At 33.7% G+C, this 13628-nt stretch overlaps 1 protein-coding gene and 1 long non-coding RNA gene across 4 annotated transcripts in view; both read right to left on the bottom strand.

Moving 5' to 3' along the window:
• The window catches only part of LOC124439769 (hydroxysteroid dehydrogenase-like protein 2), a 98961-nt gene that overhangs the window by 71824 nt on the left and 13509 nt on the right, over positions 1–13628 (bottom strand). The window lies entirely within an intron of this gene.
• LOC124439778 lies at positions 3064–6194 on the bottom strand. Its single transcript, XR_006946454.1, has 5 exons — positions 6165–6194; positions 5506–5573; positions 5357–5386; positions 3690–3833; positions 3064–3073 (listed from the first exon to the last, which is right to left on the bottom strand). It is a non-coding gene; the product is annotated as an uncharacterized LOC124439778 (long non-coding RNA).

Here is a 13628-nt window from a genome sequence, read left to right as displayed (position 1 = left end):
AATCATTGTGTGATTACCACGTGACTTAGCATGACAAACAACACATGTAGCATCTCGGTCGTGTGAGTTTGGATTTGAAATATATGCAAATTGTTTAGGCAAACAAATGCAAGACTGATAATTTAGTCAGAGTCAAGATCATCTGACTTCCATGTTAATATACAACTGAGTGTTTGCTCTGGTCTGAGATTATTTTACAACAATGAATATAATTGGTATCTATAAAGTTTGTCAACTGACTTGTGTCTCTATTTTTTTATCACCTAACTGGTCTTGTTCGTCAAGTACCTGACTTTTTACCATACGTATGGTATAGTATACAAACCCTCTCAGTATTTGCTAAAAGGATGTGCAAACATTGTTGAACTTTTGAAGGAACTTTCGCTGTAAATTACCTTTCAATATTTCAATAGCGATTGAGTTACTTAATTTGAGCAGAACACCCGGTTTGACTTTAAAATGATGATTACAAATTATCTCGTCAAAATAATTTAACTTCTATGTTTGAAATAGCGTAGCTTGGAGCTTGGTCATTTTCGACAAATGAATATCTTCTACTTTGTGCGTGCAATCCTCAACCATGTCCCTCTGTTTTAATGAGTTTATAGTTTAAATAGAAAAAAAAGTTAAGCAAAGGAGGATTTTTCTTTCAAGTTTCTATAATTACTAATAATGTCACAGACAGTGTGGATTTTTAAAAAAAGGTTGAACACGACAATGAAATTTAAAGGTATTATAGCTACGTACGAGCCAGTTGTGGGTAATAATAAAATGAAATTCTTGCTTTTAGAGAAGCCTTAGCATTCAAGATTAAATATGAGTTAATTGCAATCACAACTGAATCGTTGGCAATCTACTTCTATTCCATAAAGATACTCAGAAAGTAGCGAAAACAACGTATAATATTATTTAGACCGTTTTCATCAATTCATTTCACGACATTGCCATCTATTCATCAATTCAAGTTACCCGCATGTACGCTATGCGTACCTTTTTTAATTTTACTTTTATACATGCAAAATCTACAGCTGCTTTTTTCATTTACAGCAAAACAGGAGATGCTTGTGAAAACAACCCTCGAATCATTTATCTGGAGGTCGGTTTGAAAAATGAAGAAGTATCTTCCTGTTTTAAACATTTTTTGAATATGTGCAAGAAGAAAAACAATTACAGCAGTTTTTGTAACATTGCAATGTTATGGAAAATGGAAAAAGACAGATTGAAACATTTAACCATTTTCGTAATAAATACCCAGAATTAGTGACATATGAACCTTTACACGATGATGACGTCATGAAAGCTTGTAATAAGAAGCATCCAAATTTTCTTAACAACATTGTTTGGAAGATAATCGTCTTTAGAACTGGTGATGTTAAACCAACATTTAATATGCAGGCCGTCATACCAACAAAACATGATAACGGTAATTATCTTAAGAATATGAAATCGAAATTCACTGGTTTGTTGAAAAGTTTAGGTATAGAAAAGTCAATTGAGGTAATACTCCTTACCATGACAGAATAAATGAAGGCGAAGTAGCCGGGGGTTTTTTTACAATAAATTTGTAATAAAAATACGTAGATAAATCTTATTAACATTTTGAATTTGCGCTAAAAAAGGCAAGGTTGGTTAGTCATTATATTAATTAGTGTAGCTACCAGGGGACAAACTTCAATTTTTTTAACCGCAACGCTTTATAGAAGAGAAAAAAAGATCAAAGCAAAGTCTCCAAATTTAAACGTGTGCGCAGACCCTTACTTCCAAGAGAAATTGCATCTGCGGCCTGTGCAACTTTCTGCGCCTGTTTTTCCGTTTTAGCACACTAATATTTAAATGCATGACTGCAATTGGGAGTAATGTAAGATTGCTTAATTAAGTGACGATATTTTGTTTTCCATCACCATTTCTACTGCATGTTAGTTTCTAAATTTTGGAAAAACGACAAGTTGTCGAGTTTTGCCATTTCTACACACTTTGGTTTTCGAATCAATCGAATTTCGATCTGTTGCCTTTGAAAACAGCTTAAAGGACAGGACTGGAAGACAAGTTAACAAAATTCTTCAAACTATACAAAGAACACGCTGACTACTTCTCCTTTAGTTGCGGCTTTTTGGAAAATTGGTTTTGTCCTCGTCGCATTTCTTTAAATAACTCTTGCTTAAAATATTTTCCTAAAATCTAAAAAAACCTAACAAGCTTTCCCCTCGAAAAGGGTAACAAATACTAAAAGGAAAACTTCTGCATATCAATCACAAGTGATGTTGGTAAAAGAGGTTACAGAAAATACCAGACAATTATGCACTTTGCTTTACCATGAGTACCATGAGATAAAGACTGAATTATAGACAGACGTCATCAGTGCAAAACGTTCAGAACTTACGTTTACTACATATAAAGAAACCAAGTCATTAATTGTTGGTGATCAACATTTCTTCTTGTATTTTTATCATTGAACTTAAGTGCATGTAAGGATATTTAAAGGAAAATAATGGTGACGTCACTGATGTGGTTATTAAATAAATTCAAAATAATGTTTAATTAGTGTTACTACAGAGAATGCCAAAATACGTACATATGTGCATTAAAACCCTTAAATCACTGAGTACATATTACACAGGTCAGTTCCTTTCCATGAATATATGGTGGACAAGGTAAAGAACCACAATGGCTTTCAACAAAATACAGCAATGCTCCATCTCTATTTGCATGAGATCCATACATTGCTTCTGGCTTGCCATCAACACAAATGTACTCAGATCGCTTGTGAGTATAATGTTCAGCCATTAAATAACCTTTGTATTCCATAGTCCACCCTGAAGGACAGATATTGCGCGCTGGAATCATTATGTGACTACCACGTGACTTAGCATGACATACAGCACACGGAGCATCTCGGTCGTGTAAGTTTGGATTTGGAAATATATGTTTCTCAGCAGAAGTAATCTTGTATTCAGTACCATAAATGATTGCATGACTCTGAGCACCAGCAGCGTATTTGTCGTTTATTGGATTCAAGGTAAACAGAGATAATTTGATCCACTCCCACTGTGTATAATACGATCCCCGATTGCTCCTGTTTTTCATAAAAGATGCTTTAGAACTACAACTAATGAATACGACTACTTGGTTTTACAAGAACATAGGTTATGATACAAATGTCGATTCGCGTATATTGCGTCGAACATTTACAATTAAAAAGAAATATGACTGTCCAGTGTTACGTTCTGAGCACATAAAAAATTCTAATGAACATATTTAATGAAATTCTTATGCCTGATTCACACACGAGTAAAATAAACAAAATCAAGAGCGTTAACAAGATTAAACAACGACATTCATCAAAGCATTTGACACAGGCGTAAGGGACGAGGGGAGCCTCTGTAAAAAAGTTTGATGATTGGTCGGGTGATTGTCAACATTAGCAGGTCGGGCAAAAAAACAAGTGATAAAGAAGTTATGACATGAAATTTGAAGTCAAGGAGTCTATTGTTTGATTGTGAGTTGATGCAAGCATAAGGGAAAGACTTCATCTTAAAATAAATAGAAAGCCGATTTCTTTGTATTTGAAACCATTAAAAATACTCAAAATAGGAAACTGAAGTTTTATCGCTCATCCATGCTTATTTTACTTGCTTAAACCTATACTGGTTGTAGCTAAATCATGAATTGCAATTACGTAGATTTCTTACCAGAATAAATCTCAACAGTTTTTGCTGTGTTAGGACAATGTTTTCTTCCCCATCTGGTGTAGACCACTCCACCGGTTGACGTGGGTTTACTTTTAGGTCCTGGTGGCCCAGCTGGACCTGGTTTTCCCTGCTTACCACGAGGACCTTATAATATTTAACTTTAATATTAGCACCTTTGACTATATGAAGCCTAGACAGGAGTAGTTTTCAAATCTCCGTTAGACACGGTGAGAAAAACGACTTTTAGAAATTAGGGGCTTATAGTAACCCATTGGTGTCAGACAACCACAATTTGTAGATCGTGGGGTTCCCTTACTTAAAGGACACTTAAAATTGACTTTTTACTTGAACGTTTATGATATATGAATGAATACCACTTTTTGAAGGTGTACTCATTTTTTAAAATCAACAGATCACTCTAACATGATGCAGTTAAAAACTGAATAAAAATATCTAATATCAAAAGTTTCATTACAGGTTTAACTATTGTAAATGATCACATTTTAAGCATAGAACACTTTAATCTTATAAAAGCTTCCAATATAATTTCTATGTCCCATTAGCTATTTAACTATATAGGCCTATATGGATAATGGATGCTATATTATATTACATGTCTTTGATAGCTCAAAAAAACGTTTGCTTCTGTCATTTTAATATGTTTTCTGACCTTTTCTCACAGCAAAATTAGGGATGTATTGCTATCGCTAATTAAGGGGCTCTTATTCATATATACATGTTATAAATACGTACATTTCAAAAGATATTAATTCAGCATATCATGCATAAATGAATAAGAGCCCTCCCCAATTAGCGATAGCAATACATCCCTGAGCAAAACATGCATTATTGAACTTAACAACAATATGTTATTTGAAATCGTTTATTTATAACGCTTAGAGACTGTTTAAGAATGTTATCAACTTTTGAAAGCGTCAAATTTTTCATAATTTCATAACAATATTTATGATTTTCTTATATCATTTATTATTTTGTGATGAGCAAATGCAAGTGTAAAGAGATTATTGTGTTATGTATAAATATGATTATTGTGCTATGTCATACGTTCATAGTGGTTCATAGGTGATGTGAAATGCAAGTTTTAAACCTCATGTTTGTTTATTTCGATGTATTGTTGGTGTAATCAATTTCTTTGCATTGCGATTATTATTGACCCTCTAAAAATTTCTCAAGAATATTGCAACTTTTCCAAAACCAAGAGCACAGGCCATCTAAGATGTCACAAGTCATCTAAATCTATACATTTAGTCACATAATATCAAACCAGTCAGAATAAATATCGCACTTTAGCGATGACATGCTTTATGAATATAATATTAACGCGTCTATACTAAAGCGTTAATAATAAAATTAATAACTCGTTAAAAATATTCCGCAATTAAAAAAGCACAAAAGCTTGAATATCTCATCCATTTCTTCAACACAATCTGCTATCACACAAAACACGACAAAAAAAAAATGCATGCATAAAGATCTGACCATTTATACGAGTTTATAAGCTATTTTGTCAAAATCGATCAAGTAGTTTATTTAACTAAGAAGGGTATAAGAGTTAATAAAAGATTTAACAGAGTTTCCAGGAAATGCATTTAACCACACATGAACTACGGATAAAAAGAAAATGACCTCTGTTAAAAGGAACTCACCACGCAATGAAGCATCTCTGCCATCACGCCCTAAATTGTAAGGTTATTTTAGAAAATTAGATTCAGTAGTAATAGAGCTACGTTGTGGTAGTAAACATTCTCTTAAAATATTTCACAACTTCAAAAGTAAAGAATTTTGTATAACTCACCATCTCTGCCTGGAAGTCCTGGAAGTCCTCGACAACTTGTTACTTTGCCATTCTGTCTCTTAAAAATACTTAACAAACAGTTAAAGTTTAACTATAAAGAAATAAATCGCGGCTAGCTTAAATTCAGTGAAACGTGAAACGATTTAAAATATGGAAAGGAGTACAAATTTGAAATTACAAAAACTCATAAATCTTTCATTAAGCGCCATACGAAGTAAGTTTGTGTATTTCCTATCCATGCAAAGTCCGAATGTTGAGAAAATGCCAAAGTAAATTTGCTAGATGATAAATACTCTCTTAGTTAAATCTGTCTGAATCATTTCAAGTTTCTCAAATCTTCAGCTACCAAGGTTTGGGAAATCAAACTCCTTCGAACAGTTGAGCAATGACAAAACAAACTCAAAATTTGGGGTACAAAAGAGTTCAAAACAAAAAAATCATACAAATCATTATTTAATGAGTGCGTAGTAGTGTACGTGTATGTGTGAGCTAGTATGAGTAGGGAAAATTGTTTTCAACTGGTTAAGATTTTTATTAGTTCTTTTATAGGTTACTTCAATGCAACCTAAATATGATCAGTAATCATAAAATATGCCACATTTCAACACAACATATCGTATCTAAAATATCAAATGATAATACAAGTGATTACCACAAACCTTTCTTTTGCTTTGTCTTTTAACTTCAACATGGCATTTTGTCATCATTATAATTGCAGTAGATGACTTTTATTAGAAAAGTAAAATAATCTGAGAGTAGCGATGTACATTATTTTACGTTTTTATAGGACGAAAACTTATCCTCTCTGTCAGCTATTGCAGTTACAAGTAAACTCTTGCAGTGTAGTCTGTGATATTTTTAGTCAGTTTCAACCAATCATATGCTTTGTTTTCATATTTCATCCAATCGTTTGGGTGAAATTGCTTTGCTTCAGCTCCACAATGATTTTTCTAGTTAAAACAAGAACTATCCATTGAAACACCCTTTATTTATAATTCTGCGTTGGGCATTGTGTAGCCATATTAATGCATTAAGTTTGATTTGTCAAGCGTCTCCTTTGTCTTTGATTGGCTCGGTCTTTTGTTTGATTGAAACTTCCTTCAGTTCTTCTTTTCTATTCTTTTAATAGATTGCACTCACACAAACAGCTGGAGTACTGTAATGTTACAATGTGCATCAACATAGTAATCATGCAACGTCGTTGTTATTTTATTAACTTTGGACGAAGGTTATGGTCACTTTGTTTCATGTAATGTGTATGCTATGTTTTGTTTATGCTGTATATTAAAGATCGTTCGAATGTCGATGTTTGATTATTCATTTAATAAAGAGTACAAAGTTCATGTGAGCAGAGACGTAACTAGAACGTTAATTGGGAGGTCTATATTCATATATTCAGCTGTGCCCTACTGATTTCTTTTGAATTCAAAATACTTTCAAAAGAAATTAATATGGCACAACGTAATATATGAATATACACTCCAATTCACGTTCTAGTTACATCTCTGCATGTGAGGAATTTACGTTTACTGATAATCATTTGCAAGAAGCAATTGTTTATTTGCTTTACGGTGAGGATATAGTTGGCGATAAATACTCAGTCAGTAGCGTAGCCTGCCAGCAAATTTTAGTCTCGAAATGTGAATTTGAGGACATTATTATTATTCATTTTGTTAGAAATTTATTCTTTTATAGTACGTGAACAAAGAAAAATTAACATAGTATCATACGTATTACGACTATAGCAGTCGAAAAAATTTAACGGATAGAAAACGTTGCTTATGCTGTCAGCTTGTAGGATTTGCAAAATCCATTGATGGAATAGATTGTTAGACTTCCAATGAATCATCTGACAGTAAAATTTTGTAAATAGTAACAATTTTAAGAATGAGAATTGTGTTACCAGAAGCATTTTGAAATAGATTGCGCACAAAAATGACTTAGTTAAAAGCAATTTGAACTCATAGGGTTAAAATATGGCACATATTGTTCAAGCCAAAAAGTTTTGCAAAATTTGTCAAAACATAAAAGAACGCTAAGCAAACCTTTATTAATTATTCATATTTCATTATTTAAATTATCTTTAGCTCAAATTTATTCATAATTCATGAGGAGTTTGAAACAGCATTCAAAAAAAAATTTTAATATTTAGCACTTTTGAACAACGAGCCATATTTTGAATGTGTGTGTGTTGTAATTACTTTTAAATGTCTCATTTTCGTGCGCAAGCTATTTAAAAATTTTAGAAGGTAACAACAATTCTCATTTTGAAAATTGTTATTGTTGGTGATAATTTCACTGTCAGATAGACCATTGTCTAACTAACTATTTCTAACAAATGTTTTTGCAGATCTTGCAATCAGATGTCTTTAGTGACGTTTTCCAAACTGTTCAGTTTTTGAAAGACCTTGTAGTAGCTACGCCATTCTAACTACCACAATCCCTGCTAATAAATTGATGTCATTTTAGTACTAAATTATAAATAGGAAGAGTTAACAAGAAGAAAGAACATTGCATGGTTTACATATAAGTTCACATTCTGTAAATATTTCATAAAAATAAAACATGTAACCGTGTTTTCCCATTCTTATGAAAATCATGGATACCTTTAAGAGAACTAGAGATCGAAGGTTGAGATTGATTTAATTGATAGTGATCAGATTGTTTTGCACACTGAGGCAAATATAAAACAAGCTAGATCAATCAGTTCACGATTTATTGTTTTTCTTTATAATAAAATATCGGTGATCATCGAATTTGACTTAAACCAATAAAAATTTCATCTTAGTGTTCTGGAAAAAATAAACTAAAAAGTTTGGTGTTAGCATAGACAAAAGATGCGACAGTAATTAGATAATTAAACGAGACTTACCTGAAGTCGAAGTTTGATTGAAATTCTACGAGTTACTGTTCAGGAACTAGGAAGTCATGTGAGATAGAGCGCGCGATATCAAGATCAATTTTTAAAAAAATTGCGAGCGTCCACATACATATTGGTAGGCAAGGTAGTATTTGACATCATTTGAAAAGAAGTAAGTTTGTAATGGTAGGACTTCTAGCTCCTGAACAGTAACTCATAGAATTTCAATCAAACTTCGACTTCAGGTGTCTCGTTTAATTTTCTAATTGTATTTCGTGACTGTTCTACGTCACTAGGAAGGCATGTTACATTTTAAAGCAATGTGGACAGGAGCAATAACTAATAACAAAATAATATAATTTAAATTTCACATTTCATGTCGCACAATAGGCAGAAAGTAGATCATTGCCAAAGTTCTTCGCCTCAATTGGTTTATTATAAAATGTTTGTTTATTACGCCATATAGCTGAATTCTTAATAGTGTCTATAGAAATATTCAATGCGTTTGCCGCGGAAGTTGATGCAGTTCTAGTACTGTGTGCACTGTAAACCTCAGTATTTATACCAGCATCCTTTAACACGTATTTTAACCATCGGGAAATGGTCGCTGAAGTGACCGAATGATAAGGTTTGAGATAGCTTAATAGGAGTTGTCTTGCACCATTTCGCATGGGTGCTGTGGCATTTAGATAATGGGACAAGTAATTGAATACACATAACCAGGCTCTGGTGGATAAGCCCGAATGAATAGGTGGGTGAATAGGTACGGAATAGTACGCATCTTTGAGATCGATGGATGCCATGAAACAATTTGGTTTCATAAGCCTAATAGCTGACCAAACACAGTGCATTTTAAAATGGTGATATCTGACATGCCTGTTTAAGGATTTCAGATTAAAAATCATGCGAAAAGAACCGCCTTTTTGGGGGCAAGTGAAAATTATGGATACAAATTCCCCTGATTCAGGGTAGGAAATCTGCAAAATGCCTTTTTTTGCGTAATTTGTTTAGTTCTAAATCAATATTGTTCATTTCAACCTCGTGTAGCTATATTTGCTTTGGTAAAGCTCTTGAATCGGAATTGTGTCAAATTCAATTTTTTGTCCAGACACTGTCTCTAAGATTTCCTTATCAGAGGTGAGTGTTTCCCATGCACTTAAACAATTTGATATGCTGCCAGCGTGATAGGTCTCCAAGCTTTTATTCAAATACGCTATTAGCGTGGGTACAAAAGAAGAATAGTGGTTTACCTGTAAAGTCATAAAATTTCTTAAAAATTCTGTGTTTTCTACTTGCGATCGTTCATTGTGTCCGATCGTTTCATCCCGAATTGGTTCCTCTTTGACCAATAGGGGGTGTTGCCCTGATGATGGGATAAAAAGGGCGCCATTGTTTTTTCCCTTGTTTGGAATGTTGCTGCCAAGTGGTATTAGAAGAGCTTGTTGTCGCGTTTCCAATCTTGTTGGATGTGCGAATGTGATTAATTTGGGTTTGCAATTCATCTCCAAACAAATATTTCGTAATGGGAACATGCGATGCGCATTAAGTACTAAATTCTCTATAGAGATTGGGACGTATAGCGTCACGTCGTTGAGACAATTGAAAAAACTTACATGTCCCAGGATCGCTATGATATCAGCGTTCATACGAACAAGATTATCAATATTCATTTCGCTGCTGGCAACCAACAGTTCATTTGTGGTTTGTGCTGTTATATTGCCGACATTCGTCAGGGCTGATTGAATGGCACTCAATTGTAAATCGCGCCCTCTAGCTGTGCGGTCTAATTTTCCCCAAATTTCGGGGTTTACCTTAGGTACAATAAGGCGAGCGCAGTTCTTAGGCCTAAAATATTTAGCCTGTTTTTCCTTAAATTGCTCGTCGCTCAGCTTATTTAGCCAGCGCTGGTTGATAATTTAGGCGAACTTCTCGTTGACCATTTGTGAAGTTTACTCAGTTTCGTCTAGAGTCTGCGAAATCACTTCCAGCAACGGGCCCACTGTTGTTGTTCTGCTTCAGAATTGCGCTTGGTCAAAGGTTCTTCGTTTGTGCCAACAAGACTTCACAATCTGCGTCATGCCCTTATTCAGGGATTAAAGCACTTGCTTTCCTCTTACGAGTAGATTCTACTGTAGAGGATACTGACATTTGCTGCATTAACCTGAGTAATTCACTCATTGCAGTCATTGAGCTTCACTCATCCTACACTAGGCGGTTGCCACATTCAAATTCTTTGATGTGACTTGCACTTCTTCGCTTTCTTCGATCATGTCATCTTGTTCATCGTGTTCAGCAAAACCCGGGAGTGCTGCTTCATCTCCGATATCATCTCTTGTCGTATACTTTTCACTTGTAGAAGCCATAACTCACAAAATTTGTATAATAGTGTGGAAAGGAACTTTTTGTAACTGTTTGCTGTGCAATCAACGCTCGAACTGATCTTGAAATCTTGACATCTTCTGTGAAAAATGTCTATCTTTCTACATATTTTGGTTATCTTTTGGCCATTATAGAATACGCAAATGACTATGGGGGCATAAGCTTTTAAGTGATAACGCCTTGTCATTCTCATGAAAGATTGTGGAGTCAATGATGATTTTAATATTCCATATGGCCAAATATTTTGGTAGTAGTGCAGACTACATGGTCTTAAATTGAAGATTCCTCTTAGTTTTGGGTGAGTCATTGAGCATAGCCAAACGATGTAAATTCAAAGTTTTATTGCCTCTTACAGACACAAGATTTGTTCAAATGTAATTAATTTCTCTTAAAAAACACCAGCTGGTTTGTCTTTGCTGAGCTGACATTAAAGTACTTTTTCGATGCGGAGCAAAGAAAGTTCTAAATTTAAAACAACAGCTTTTGAATAGGATTGATGAATACAAGCCTCCTTGCTAATGGCTATTGACTTATGAGTTACCTTACTGTCGTATTATAAAAATGCTGAGAAAATGTGAAAGTGGTCACGGTGTTGCAAGTCTCAGATCTAAGAGGAAAAGTCACCAAACTTGCATTTTACATACTGGAATTATTTAAACCAATATTCGTAAATATTTTGTAAGTACCTGTTTAAGATATCGACCCACTAGTGAAAAGAAAAAGAAGTAACTTGACAATTATGGAAAGGTAATTGTTAATTTTATAAGACAGGTGACAGAAAGGATTACCTGAAGAGCGCTCCCTCCCATTTTAATTTAAGATCTGAATATTTGTCGAGCGATTTTCCAATAGTTCAAAGGTTGGGATCTGGCGTCCCACCTCACCAATTTTGTTGATGTAATAAACATCAAAAAGTGAACCTGTATTTATGAAAGCTTTTAAAGCAAATGTTTCTGTCAGTAACTACTGAAAATATTTATTAGGACACTATTCTTTAAGTGATAGTAAATGTTTCTGTCAGTAACTACTGAAAATATTTATTAGGACACTATTCTTTCTTCGTTTTTTGTTTTATTTGGTCTTATTCCCCAGTTATCAATGTGGATTGATGTTGAATGTAAGTTGTCGATTGGCATGATGGCTGCCAGTACTAGTCAAGTATGTTTTCTAACCAATAGGAGCAATAAGTAATCTTATTAGATATACAGACAGCACCAAGGTTCACAGTAAATTGAGTCTAGAGTTTAATTTATTTATTATGGAGTTTCAAACAATGTTGACCTTTCGAAGGATTTTCTCCGTAAATTGCCTTTCAACATTTCAATAGCAATTGCGTTACTTCAATTGAGCAGAACATCCGGTTTGACTGTAAAATGATGGTCACAAATTATCTTGTCGAGATAATTTGACTTCTATGTTTGAAATAGCGTAGCTTGGATCTTGGTCATTTTCGACAAATGAAAATTTTCTCCTTTGTGCGTGCAATCCTCAACCATGTCCCACTGTTTTAATGACTTTATATTTTAAAAAGAAAAAAGTTAAGCAAAGGAGGATTTTTCTTTCAAGTTTCTATAATTACTAATGATGTCACAGTCAGTGTGGATTTTTAAAAAAAGGTTGAACATGACAATAAAAGTTAAAAGCATTATAGCTAAGTACGAGCCAAGCTGTGGGTAATGAATAAAATGAAATACTTGCTTTTAGAGAAGCCTTTGCATTCAAGATTAAATATGAGTTAATTGCAATCACAACTGAATCGTTGGCAATGTACTTCTATTCCATAAAGATATTCAGAAAGTAGCGAAAACAATGTATAATATTATTTAGACCGTTTTCATCAATTCATTTCACGACATTGCCATCTATTCATCAATTTGTTACCCACATGTACGCTATGCGTACCTTTTTTTTAATTTTCTTTTATACATGTAAAATCTACAGCTGCTTTTTGTTTCATTTCCAGCAAAAACAGGAGATGCTTGTGAAAACAAACCTCGAATCATTTATCTGGATGTCGGTTTGAAAAATGAAAAGTATCTTCATGTTTTAAACATTTTTGGAATATGTGCAAGAGGAAAACAATTACAGCAATTTTTGTAACATTGCAGTGTTATGGAAAATGGAAAAAGACAGATTGAAAACATTTAACCATTTTCGTAATAAATACCCAGAATTAGTGACGTATGTACCTTTACAAGATGATGACGTCATGACAGCTTGCAACAAGCAGCATCCAAATTTTCTTATCAACATTGTTTGGAAGATAATCGTCTCTAGAACTGGTGATGTTAAACCAACATTTGCTATGCAGGCCGTCATACCAACAAAACATGATAACGGTAATTTTCTTAAGAATATGCAAGTGAAATTCACTGGTTTGTTGAAAAGTGTAGGTATAGAAAAATCAATTGAGGTAATACTCCTTACCATGACAGAATAAATGGAGGCGAAGTAGCGGGCTTTTTTTTACAATAAATTTGTCATAAAAAATACGTAGATAAATCATATTAATATTTTGAATTTGCCCTAAAAAAGGCAAGGTTATTCATTAACTTAATTAGTGTAGCTACCATAGCAGAAACTTCAAAACACTTTTAACTGCAACGTTTTATAGAAGAGAAGAAAAAGATTAAAGTAAAGTCTCCAAATTTAAACGTGTGCGCAGACCCTTACTTCAAAGAGAAATTGCATCTGCGGTCTGTGCAACTTCTGCGCCTGTTTATTTCAGATTTTAGCACACTAATATTTAAATGCATGACTGCAATTGGGAGTAATGTAAAGATTGCTTAATTAAGTGACGATATTTTGTTTTCCATCACCATTTCTACTGCATGTTAGTTTCTAAATTTTGGGAAAACGACAAGTTGTCGAGTTTTGCCATTTC

Source organism: Xenia sp. Carnegie-2017, unplaced genomic scaffold (assembly GCF_021976095.1).
Source record: "Xenia sp. Carnegie-2017 unplaced genomic scaffold, XeniaSp_v1 HiC_scaffold_2, whole genome shotgun sequence".
In the NCBI taxonomy this organism is placed as follows: Eukaryota; Metazoa; Cnidaria; class Anthozoa; order Malacalcyonacea; family Xeniidae; genus Xenia; species Xenia sp. Carnegie-2017.
The sequence above is the reverse complement of the archived record's forward strand: the minus strand, read 5'-3'. Positions and strand labels throughout refer to the sequence as shown.